General features: G+C 35.1%; 1 non-coding gene and 1 pseudogene across 1 annotated transcript; both read left to right on the top strand.

Moving 5' to 3' along the window:
• Positions 1-9776, top strand: part of LOC140851527 (protein DETOXIFICATION 29-like) — an 89484-nt pseudogene extending 79708 nt beyond the window's left edge.
• LOC140851807 (small nucleolar RNA R71) lies at positions 4328-4433 on the top strand. Its single transcript, XR_012134564.1, has one exon. It is a non-coding gene; the product is annotated as a small nucleolar RNA R71 (small nucleolar RNA).
• Positions 9777-10799: the final 1023 nt, after the last annotated feature.

A 10799-nucleotide genomic window follows, 5' to 3' on the forward strand; every position in this document is an offset into this window, starting at 1 on the left:
AAATCATGGACACATATGACATGATTGGTTATAAAGACTATCTATCAAGTACAAAACATACTTTAAAGAAAGATATGTGTCAGTCAAGATTGGCTTCTAGGATATACATCTAACAAACTCTCACTTTCACTAAAGCCAATCTGTCATACACCTGAGCCCCATCTTCTAACGACAGGCTTCAGTGTTTAGCTGGCTAAGTGACTTGAGCCCATCACATTTTATGTGGAGTCTACTCTCTACACCTCCATATATTTTTACTTGAGGTAATCGCGTATATCCCTGCTCTATGGCATGAACTTCTGGTGAGACCTTGGCTTCTTAGCAAAGGCTATGGACCATTATCTTTACAGTACAATATCATAATATTTAATGGTATGACATCAAGTTCTGTAACTATCATAAGAATCAGAATGCATCCTGCATATCTATAGCATATTCAGCTTTCATTGGTCGATTGCCTAGAACTCTTCCAACATATCAAACCAATATAACTCAAGAATACATGCTAATATAGATATTCTACCATCAGCATTATTGTATCCTCCCACTCTTAACTCTAATCTTTCTTCAAAGATAAGGAATAATCCCTTAGTACTTCTCAAATACTTAGAGATATTTTTCACAGCAATCCAATACTCCCAGCCTAGTGGTGCGTAGTCGTTGATAGCACCAAAAATAACTCTACTCACTACGTAGGTAGGATGAGTCGAGATCGTATCCTCAGGGACCTTGGGCTAAGTTGAGATTACAAAATAAAAAAAAGATGCATTGTTTTGATTTAAAAAATAAATTATCTTAAAATTGATGTAATTAAAAAATAAAGAGCTCGGGAGTTTTGAATTAATTTTGCACTAGCAGAGTTGTATCTCTTTTTTAGATGTGATTAACCTTAGAAAAAATACCTATTTTTTCTCGACACACCCCATACCCGTAGATCACGGCGTGTCTCCGAAAAGTACTAGATAAACAACTCTTCTTTTTTCGACATGCTCCGTACCGTAGATTACGATGCGTCTCTGAAAAGTAAAAGTTATTCCTAATATTAATCTAACAGAAAAGCATAAATAAAAGCATATGAAAGAGAGCAAATAAAGAACTCATGATGATTTAAATAAAAAACATAATCTTTATTGCATATAAAGAAATACAAGAAAATTTAGAATAATAAACCATCTCTGTGTCGTTACAAAATTTCTTCTCCACTCTCGAGACTGCTAGCCTAGCTGCTCATGAAGTAGTCCCTTTCTATTCCTCTATGCAAGGCTCTAGAAGAATTTTTGGGCTCCTTCTCTAATGGGAGTACAAAAGCTTTTTTACAGGTGTTAGGAGGGAGGAGTTTTACATGATTTTTCGATGTGGGACTAAAGAAAATACTAAAGACTAAAAAATGGATGGATGAGATGCAAAGATCACAAGCAGATAAAGAAAATATAAATTTTTCCCCTTGAAGCATTTTCAAATATATATTTCCTTCCATCTGTTCGTCTGTCCCCATGAACCCCGCGTGCCCGCTTTGCGTCCGCCCGCACCTGCACTCACGCCCGTGCTTGCGCCGCCTCGCGTCTGCCCCATGCCCGCGCTCGCACCCGCGTGAGCCTTCTGCGCGCTCATGCACGCATTAACGCTTCAAAAAGAGGCCACTTTTTTTTTTTTTAACATTGCCCACCTTTTTACGTGAACCACAACACTTACTTAGGCGAAGGGACCCGGTTACTCAGTAGGAAACTAATATTTTTTTTAAATAAAAAGCATATTTTAAGGAGAATTTTTGCATACCTCGATTTTTCCACCCAATCTCTCATGAAGCAGATTCTTTATTGAGATCAGTAAGAAGAGGGTTATAGAATCACTCCTAAAATTTAATCTAGTCTAAACCCTACCATTCATTGAGTTTTCTTAAAAATTTATTCCTCAGATCTCTAAAATTATCTTGACTGTTAATCATTCATTTATTAGGATGCCTAATTGACTCTTAATCAAAATAAAATTCGGATACACAAAACTAATTATTTCTGACCATACTCGAGGATTTGATTAATTTCTATTTCCTTCCCCCCAACTTAATCTACATTGTCCTCAATGGAGTAGGAAAGCAAAGAAAATAAAAGGAGAGAGTGCACCTGGGATAATTTTGCTTCGAAAGTTGAAGATAGCTTCATTGATTAATAGGCTCTTGTTCTAAATTCTGTAGCTGCAATAAAGTAAAAAAAATATGAAATCATTGGTTTGCCTCCCAATAAGTGCTAAGTTTTACATCTTCAGTCAGACATCAAGTTTATTGACAGACTCTTCCATACAGAGCGGTCCTTTATTAAAAAAAAAAATGAAGATCAGTTAAAATAAAATAAAAAAAATTTGGGTTGCCTCCCAAAAAGTGCTAAGTTTAATGTCTTCGCCAGACGTCATATGCAATAAAACCAACAAAAGGTGGGCAATGGCTCATACTTGATTGTCCATGGAGGAGTAGTTTTATCGTGTGATGTATCCAACAAGATGTTAACTTCTTTCATCTATCCCTCAAAGTCATACACTCCAAAGTGAGCCAAGCAAGTATCTAAGGGGTCTGGTGCTAGAATTATGGGTGTTGCATCTTCTATAATATCTTCTAGTGTATCTACTTCGAAGCAACTATCCATTGATGGTCTTTGAAAAGTACCAAACACATTCAGTCTCAGTTTCTTATTCCCAAACGATACGTCCATGACTCCTATCCTACAATTAATGCATGCATTTGCCATAGCTAGGAAGGGTCATCCTAAGATGATGAGAATTTGTCTTGGGTTGCCACTTAGTTCTATGTCGAGAACCAGAAAATCAATTGGAAAGTAAAACTCATCTACCTTGACCAAGACATCCTCAAGCATTCCACGTGGTTCCTTAATTGATGGTCGGCTAACTGCAGTGTGACTGATGTGGGTTTCAATTCTCCGAATCCAAAAAGTTCAAACATCGAACTAGGTAAAAGATTCACACTTGCCCCTAAGTCCAGAAGAGCTTTTTCAATGTGATAATCTCCTATAACACAGAAAATGATGGGGGCTCCTGGGTCCTTAAGCTTTGGAGGAGTGGCATGCTGGAAGACAGAACTAGCCTGTTCAGTGAGGCATACTTTCTTTGAATTTGTGATCTAGATTTACGTTTTTGGGTGCACAAATTCTTCAAAAATTTGGCATAAGTAGGGACCTGTTTGATTGCGTCTAGAAGGAGAAGATTAATTTGGACTTGCTTAAATAATTCTAACATCTCGTCGAGTCTTCCTTCCTTCTTATCTGCAGGAATAGGAGCTTTCAGGACATCCAAAAATTGGGCTTTAGGCAAGTAAGATGATTCTGGTGTAGTTGGTTCATTCTCTATTTTAAGGTCCTCCTTATTCTTGGGTGATTTGGATTCGGTTAGAGGTTTAGCGTCGGTCTCATTGGTTTTACTAGTGTGTTCAATGACCTTCCCACTTCTCAAAGTCATGATTGATTTGGCATGTTCAGAAAAAACTTCTGGGGTATTAGAACTCTCAATCACAAATTGCCCTCTTGGGTTGCTCTCGGGTTGGCTAGGTAATTTTTCTCCTTCCCTCCTATTGAATGCAGTCACTAGTTGACCTATTTGGGTCTTTAGCTTAGCAATGGATTGTGTGTGGGAGTTAAGAATCTGAGTGTTGACTTTTAATCATTCTAGTACTTTCAGAATTTTTTCCTCAAAAGTTGAGCTGTGACCAGTAGTAGACGGTTGAGGAGCATTTTGAAATTGATGGTATGGTCCATGCCTATATGTTGGATCCTGATATTGAGGTCGAGGTGCGGCAGGGTCAACCATTGGTTGTGGTCTCTAGGAAAAATTTGGATGATTTCTCCAGCCAGGGTTATAAGTGTTCGAATAAGGATCGTTTCCTGATCTGCGAACTTGTTGGACTTGAGCTTGCTGAACCTGCTCGTGCACAAACTCAGAAAATTGAGGTGCGGCTGGGCATTCACTAACAAAATGGTTCGGACTTGCACACAATGCACAAACTTCTTGGATTGGGTTAGGTGGAATCGGGGATTATCCAGTATTTAGAAGACAGTTTAATTTTTGGGACAGTTCATCTACCTTACTGTGGATATCCATGACGTTTTCAATCTGATAAATTCCACTTCTTTTTTGTTGAAGCATGGGTTGTTCTCTAGAAGTGGCAGACATATGATGTAGGAAATTCTCACTGAGTGTTTCAAAGAGCTGTCAGGCTTCATCCTCACTCTTTAGCATGAATGTCCCACCACATGATGCATCAACCATTTGTCGGTGTTTCTCCGATAGACCATCATAAAAATACTGACAAAGTTACCATTTAGGGACAGCATGGTGTGGACATTTACGAATGAGGTCCCTTAACCTTTCCCATGTCTCATGAAAAAGTTCACCCTCCAATTGGGAAAAATTGGTGATAGCTTTTCTAATTTGATTTGTTTTTCTGATTGAAAAGTATTTTTTTAAAAATTCTCTCTGAAGCTGATCCCAAGTTGAAATGGTTATAGAGTCTAAGGAGTTTAATCAATGTTTGGCTTTGTCCTTAAGTGAGAAAGGGAACAGTTTCAACCTAAGGGTATCATCTGAGAAGTTTTGGATTTTTACTATGGTACAAATTTCAAGAAATTCATCCAAGTGTTTGTATGGGTCCTCGTTACTAAGTCCATAGAATGATAGCAACATTTGAATAATGCTAAACTTAATCTCATATTGGGTAGCTTCTACTGGAGGTGCTTGAATGCATGGAGAGTAGGTATACGAGGATGGAGTGAAGTATTCTCTCAATGAGCATGGAGGATTAGCCTCACCAGGTGCAGCCATATTTCTAGCTCGGATAGTCCTAAGAGTCTTTTCTAATTCTTCGTCTAATGGTTGCAAGTCGGGTTTTAGTGATCGTCGACCTAACATGCAACTTAAAATGTCTATGTAGGACTATCCTAGTCTGTTAAAGATTTTTTTTTTTATTAAGAGGAGAAGAGAGGAGAGAAAAGAGTTCTAAAGAAGAGATCCTAAGAAGTCCTAAAACTAATAGAAGAATTAGTTATGGTTAGATTTTAATTACAATCAAGTTAACACGCAGTGGACTCTCTATCCTAAAGTTATTCTAGTTCTAGACAGCTCCTAACTGTAGTTAGCCTTCAAGCCCTCCAAGTCAGAGCTTGACCAACCAACTGGCCAGTAAGTGTAAGGTTGGTGGGAGTCCCCCCGTTGCTTTCCTTAGACACCAATTAAATTGACCAGGTCAGCGAACGGAACCAATTAAAAACCATCTTCCTTTGGGCCTAGTCGTCCCACAAACCACTTGCCTAGACACCAGCTAGCTGACCAAGTCTAACCCGGTTCAACTCTCAGGGTCACTTGTCCTAATGAGCTCGAAATCTTTAGGGGTCAACGTCTAATTAATTTTAGATTAAGGTCTAGGTTATGCAAATACAAGGGAGTGATTTGTGGGCCAAGAAAGGGTGATCAAATCTCCATCTTATCTGATTAATGGGTTATTGCCCTTAAGATTAATTATGGATATGAGATGCAAAGAAACAAGGTGTCCAATCAAGTTAGAAATTTTTATATTTGAGGTTACGCTATTTTAGTTAAGTGTTATGAAATGTCAGTGGCTTTTTTTTTTAATTTAACCATGCCAAGATCTCCGGCAACGGTGCCAAAATTTGGTGCATAGTCGTTGATAGCACCAAAAATAACTCTACTTACTACGTAGGTAGGATGAGTCGAGATCGTATCCTCAGGGACCTTGGGCTAAGTTGAGATTACAAAATAAAAAAAAAATATTATTTTGATTTAGAAAATAAATTATCTTAAAATTGATGAAATTAAAAAATAAAGAGCTCGGAGTTTTGAATTAATTTTGTACTAGCAGAGTTGTATCTCTTTTTTAGATGCGATTAACCTTAGAAAAAATACCTATCTTTTCTCGGCACACCCCATACCCGTAGATCACGGCGTGTCTTCGAAAAGTACTAGGTAAACAACTCTTCTTTTCTCGGCACGCCCCGTACCCATAGTTCACGATGCATCTCCGAAAAGTAAAAGTTGTTCCTAATATTAATCTAACAGGAAAGCATAAATAAAAGCATATGAAAGAGAGCAAATAAAGAACTCATGATGATTTAAATAAAAAGTATAATCTTTATTGCATATAAAGAAATACAAGAAAGTTTAGAATAATAAACCATCTCTGTGTCATTACAAAATTTCTTCTCCACTCCGAGACTACTAGCCTAGCTGCTCATGAAGTAGTCCCCTTCTATTCCTCTATGCAAGGCTCTAGAAGAATTTCTGGGCTCCTCCTCCAATGGGAGTACAAAAGCCTTTTTATAGGTGTTAGGAGGGAGGAGTTTTACATGATTTTTCGATGTGGGACTAAAGAAAATACTAATAACTAAAAAATGGACGGATGAGATGGAAAGATCAAAAGCAGATAAAAAAAATACAAATTTCTCCTCTTGAAGCATTTCCAAATATATATTTCCTTCCATCTGTTCGTCTGTCCCCATGAACCCCACGCACCCCTTCACGTCTGCCCCACGCCCGTGCTCGCGCCCGCCTCGCGTCCGCCCCACTCCCACACTTGCGCCCGTGCTCGCACCCGCATGAGCCTTCTGCACGCTCACGCACGCGTTAACGCTTCAAAAAAGAAATTTTTTTATTCCAAAAAGAAACTTTTTTTCTTTACAATTACATATATATCCTTTTGGATTCTTTGCATAGTATCTTCATTTTCTATAATACCATATGCATCCTTCTTTTATTTTAATTTTATTTTAAGTCTAATTTTTTTCAAATTTGAGTCTTTTTGATCTATGAATCGGACTCTTTGTATCGACGATCATCTTTCCTATAAAACATAAAAAGAAGCATCAAATTCTTAATAAATAAAATAAATTAAATATAATTTTTGCTTTAAATGACTTAAATTAAGTGTTTATCATCTAGATTCAACTAATATCTGCTCGTGACTGTCATAGCAAGATATACCAAGTCGAGTACAAAGTATGGCATACACCTATGTCCAAGAGGATAACGGATCTCTCTTGGAGGTTTTAATACTGAATCCTTTCAGGATCTATCTCTATAAATTTTTATTTTCTGAATGTTTGACCTAGATCTTTGATAAGAAAATTTGATATGTAACCACATCATAACCAATGTCAGCATGGAACCCTCCCACTGATCTTCATGTAACTACATGATTCCTCCTTATTTTTTGATGAAATCAAACAACAATTCTAATTTTGAAATTTTTAGCTTAAATCCATAAATAGATTTTCATAATGTGATCTCTATTACTCAAAGTGAAATCTATAGGCTACTATAAATAGATATCTTTCAAAGATATCCATTTGGTAGGGCCATCTGCACATCTATTTCTCAAGATCGATGTACAACATCACCTCGTTGTAGATTTTAAGATCATCCCTATGTTCTCAATCTCCTTCGAGAAATACTTTCTCTAAATCTTTTACAAGAATTATTAGGAATTATGTCCTAAAGCCAATCGTTTGACAATTGTGCTGATTATAAATATATATGAATTGATAAATAATAAAAGTTATTTAATATTTTTCATCACAAAGTTACATCTTCTAGAGAACTCCTATATTGTGATGAAGTTCTTAAGATTATTTTGATCGATAAAGGAGGATTTATTGCGTAGTATTTAAATTGATTCACGATCAAATGATATGCTATTACTAGGACGATAGCGATATCAAGTGTAGATCGTTGTGTGCCATATGCGTTGGTTGTCTTTGTAACCAAATGATATGGAGATACTAGTATGGCATGCAGGTGAGATATAGGAGTACATCATCACTGAATGTGACCCACTGTGGAGCACTCTGCTGTCAAGGATAGCTCGCGAAGGGTATGGGTATAAGTATCTCTCTGATCTGAGATCACCATGGTGACTTGTAAATAACTCATTATACTTTAGTACCAAACTAACTGAGTTTCTAATTCAGTGACGGAAGGTTTCTGCATACAGTCAAGTACTTGTCAAGTTAGTGCATAAGTCAAGATGGGATTGACACCTCTGAATTAGTAGGAGATATGCATCAGTGTATTTCAATTTAGCAAAATCTAGATCGAATAATCTATGTGATGAATTTGAAAAAGATTGAAATACAATATAGATGACTTATCTAGGATTGACTGATTAAATTCTAGGTCATCCTCGAGCATTAAGATCAAATGGATGAATTATACGGTAACCATATGCCAACAGGATCTTGAATGTTGCTTCGCTATATCGTTACATTGATTGGTTCAGAAAGGTGTTTCTGTGTTACTGACTTAGGTTTGAATTTATGGGATCATACTCAAAAGAAGTTTCTGACTGATCATGTAGCTGATCAATAATTGAGAATCGTTCAAGGGCTTAATCATCAATTTGATTGATGATTAATCTTATACAAAAGTTATAATAAATTAATTTATCAAATATTAGTAAATTAATAGAGTATTAATTAGTAATTATATTACTGATTAGCTCAATTTGATTAAAAAGAGTATTAAATAAAATTTAATTAAATTAGATTCAATTAGGTTTGATCCGATTAGGTTATGAGATGATCTAATCGCTAAGAGAGAATTATCCCTGATTTGATCAGAACTTTAGTTCAATCAATTCTTAATTTGATTAAAATTTGATTAAAAATTTATAAATCTAATTAGATTAAATTTTATATATTTTATTTGGGCTAAACTAGATGTGATTTGGTTTGGATCCAAATAAAGAAACTTAAAGTCCTTATTGGAATAGGACTCTTCTCCTTGCGCCAACCTAGTTTGCATGTCATATATCTCCACACAAAAAATTATTTTGTATGAGATTTTTTCACACCAAAGAGTTTTTTTTCTTATCTATCTCACATCCAAATTTTATTTGGATTTGATAAAAGAAAGATTTTAAAATTAGATTTTAAAATATTTCTTATCAGGAGAATCTGTTCTCATTCAAATCAATCTTTCCACGCCAATAAATTTCTTTCTCCTTATATGTGTAAAATTTTGAGAATATTTTTTATGAAAAATTATTTAGATAATTAATTTACTATGAAACAATATGGAAAGGGTCATCCCATTTTTTTTTTGATATATTTTGAGATGTGGAATTATGAAGAGAGGCAGAATCCTGTAAGAGTTCAGGATCAAGAGGACTCTTCACCCCACCTCCTTACATGCCTATAAAAGGAGCTTTTATGGTTTTTTTTATGTGTATAAGATACCAGAAGAGATTTCTTCATGTGGTGAAAGTTTGGGCATGGTTCATGATGTGAAAAATAGAGAGGAAGGTTCTTTCTCTTGGGGTGTGCGCAAAAATCTGAATTTTAAAATTTTGATCCTTTGAGTTTGAGAATAGGGAATAAATTAGAAGAAAGTTATTTTCTTCTCTATATTTCTTCATCTCTTTATCTTCTCTAGAAGTTCATTTTTAATCTCTGAAAAAATTCTAAAAATTTGAAGAAAAGATCCAGATCGATCAAGAAGAAGATCTTCGCGCGAGCTAGCACTCCCGAGAAGATCGATCAAATCGGAGCTTCGAGTGGATTTTTTGTAGAGATTGGATGCACGTGCGGCTATGAGAAACCAGCAAGAATCTTTTCTACTATGTTCTCAATAGTGGTGATCATCGACTCATACTTAAGTATCAAATTCTGAACTCAGATTAGAAGTAGATGTGATCTACTGCTTCATGCATGTATGCTGATTTTATCTTCAGTATCTTTCAGATTTTATATGTAATATAACATGTTATAAATCCTAGAGTAAGTTGATTTGATGATTAGATATTATGCATGTTAGATTAATTTAATTAATTTAATCATCATCCACTATAATTTATTCCAAAAATTTTTGAAATACAAGCATAAAATCATCTATGCATTCCAACAGTGGTATCAGAGCCTAGGTTCTATATGACATGATTTATGTGCATATTAAATCTGAAATTTAATTTTATTTAGATTTGATATGTGATATTTTGATCTAAATTTAATTAATGATTGATCACACAAATTGACATAAGGTTGTCCTACTGTAGGGTTTATCCCTTATAGTGAAAAGATTGTCCTAGTTTGTGCTGATCGTTGATAAAATCTAATTTTATATCATACTTGTGATATTTATGATTTGATTTAGATATGATCTAAGATTATAATCAGATCTAATATAATTTAAATTAGATCTAAATTTATATATATATGATATGTGATTAGATTAGATGATCCGATTAGCAAGTACTTGGATTGGTTGATCACCAGGCCGTCCGATCATAGAAGCAAGAAGAATTTAAAGGCCCTCTCTTCCCATTCAATGGGATGGTCTTATGACGTGTAGGGGTGCCATGTGATTAGATCCCATGAAGAAGAATACGAAAGAAAAAACTTATTTTTCTACAAAATCCCAAAATTTGAAACCCTAGGTTTATTGTATGGGATACAAAGTTGTATAAAATATAAGACATCTAATCTATATGATTAAAATTATTTTAATCATGAGAAAATAAAATCTTAAATCATAAAAAATTTTAGATATAATCTTAAAGTATTATGATTGATTTTATTTTAGTGTTATGCAAAAATTTTTAAATTTGAAGCTCCTTGAATCGTGCTTACATAATTACTGAGCCGACCCAGTTTTGAACTGAGTCGACCCAGTCTCCTTATATAGCCAGCTCAATAGTGATTGAGTCGATCCAGTTTTAGAATAAAAAATCTTTACATAAAATTTATTGTAAATTATTTACAAAATGAAAGGATGAAATTGTTTCAAACCATAAC

Source organism: Elaeis guineensis, chromosome 9 (assembly GCF_000442705.2).
Source record: "Elaeis guineensis isolate ETL-2024a chromosome 9, EG11, whole genome shotgun sequence".
Lineage (NCBI taxonomy): Eukaryota > Viridiplantae > Streptophyta > Magnoliopsida > Arecales > Arecaceae > Elaeis > Elaeis guineensis.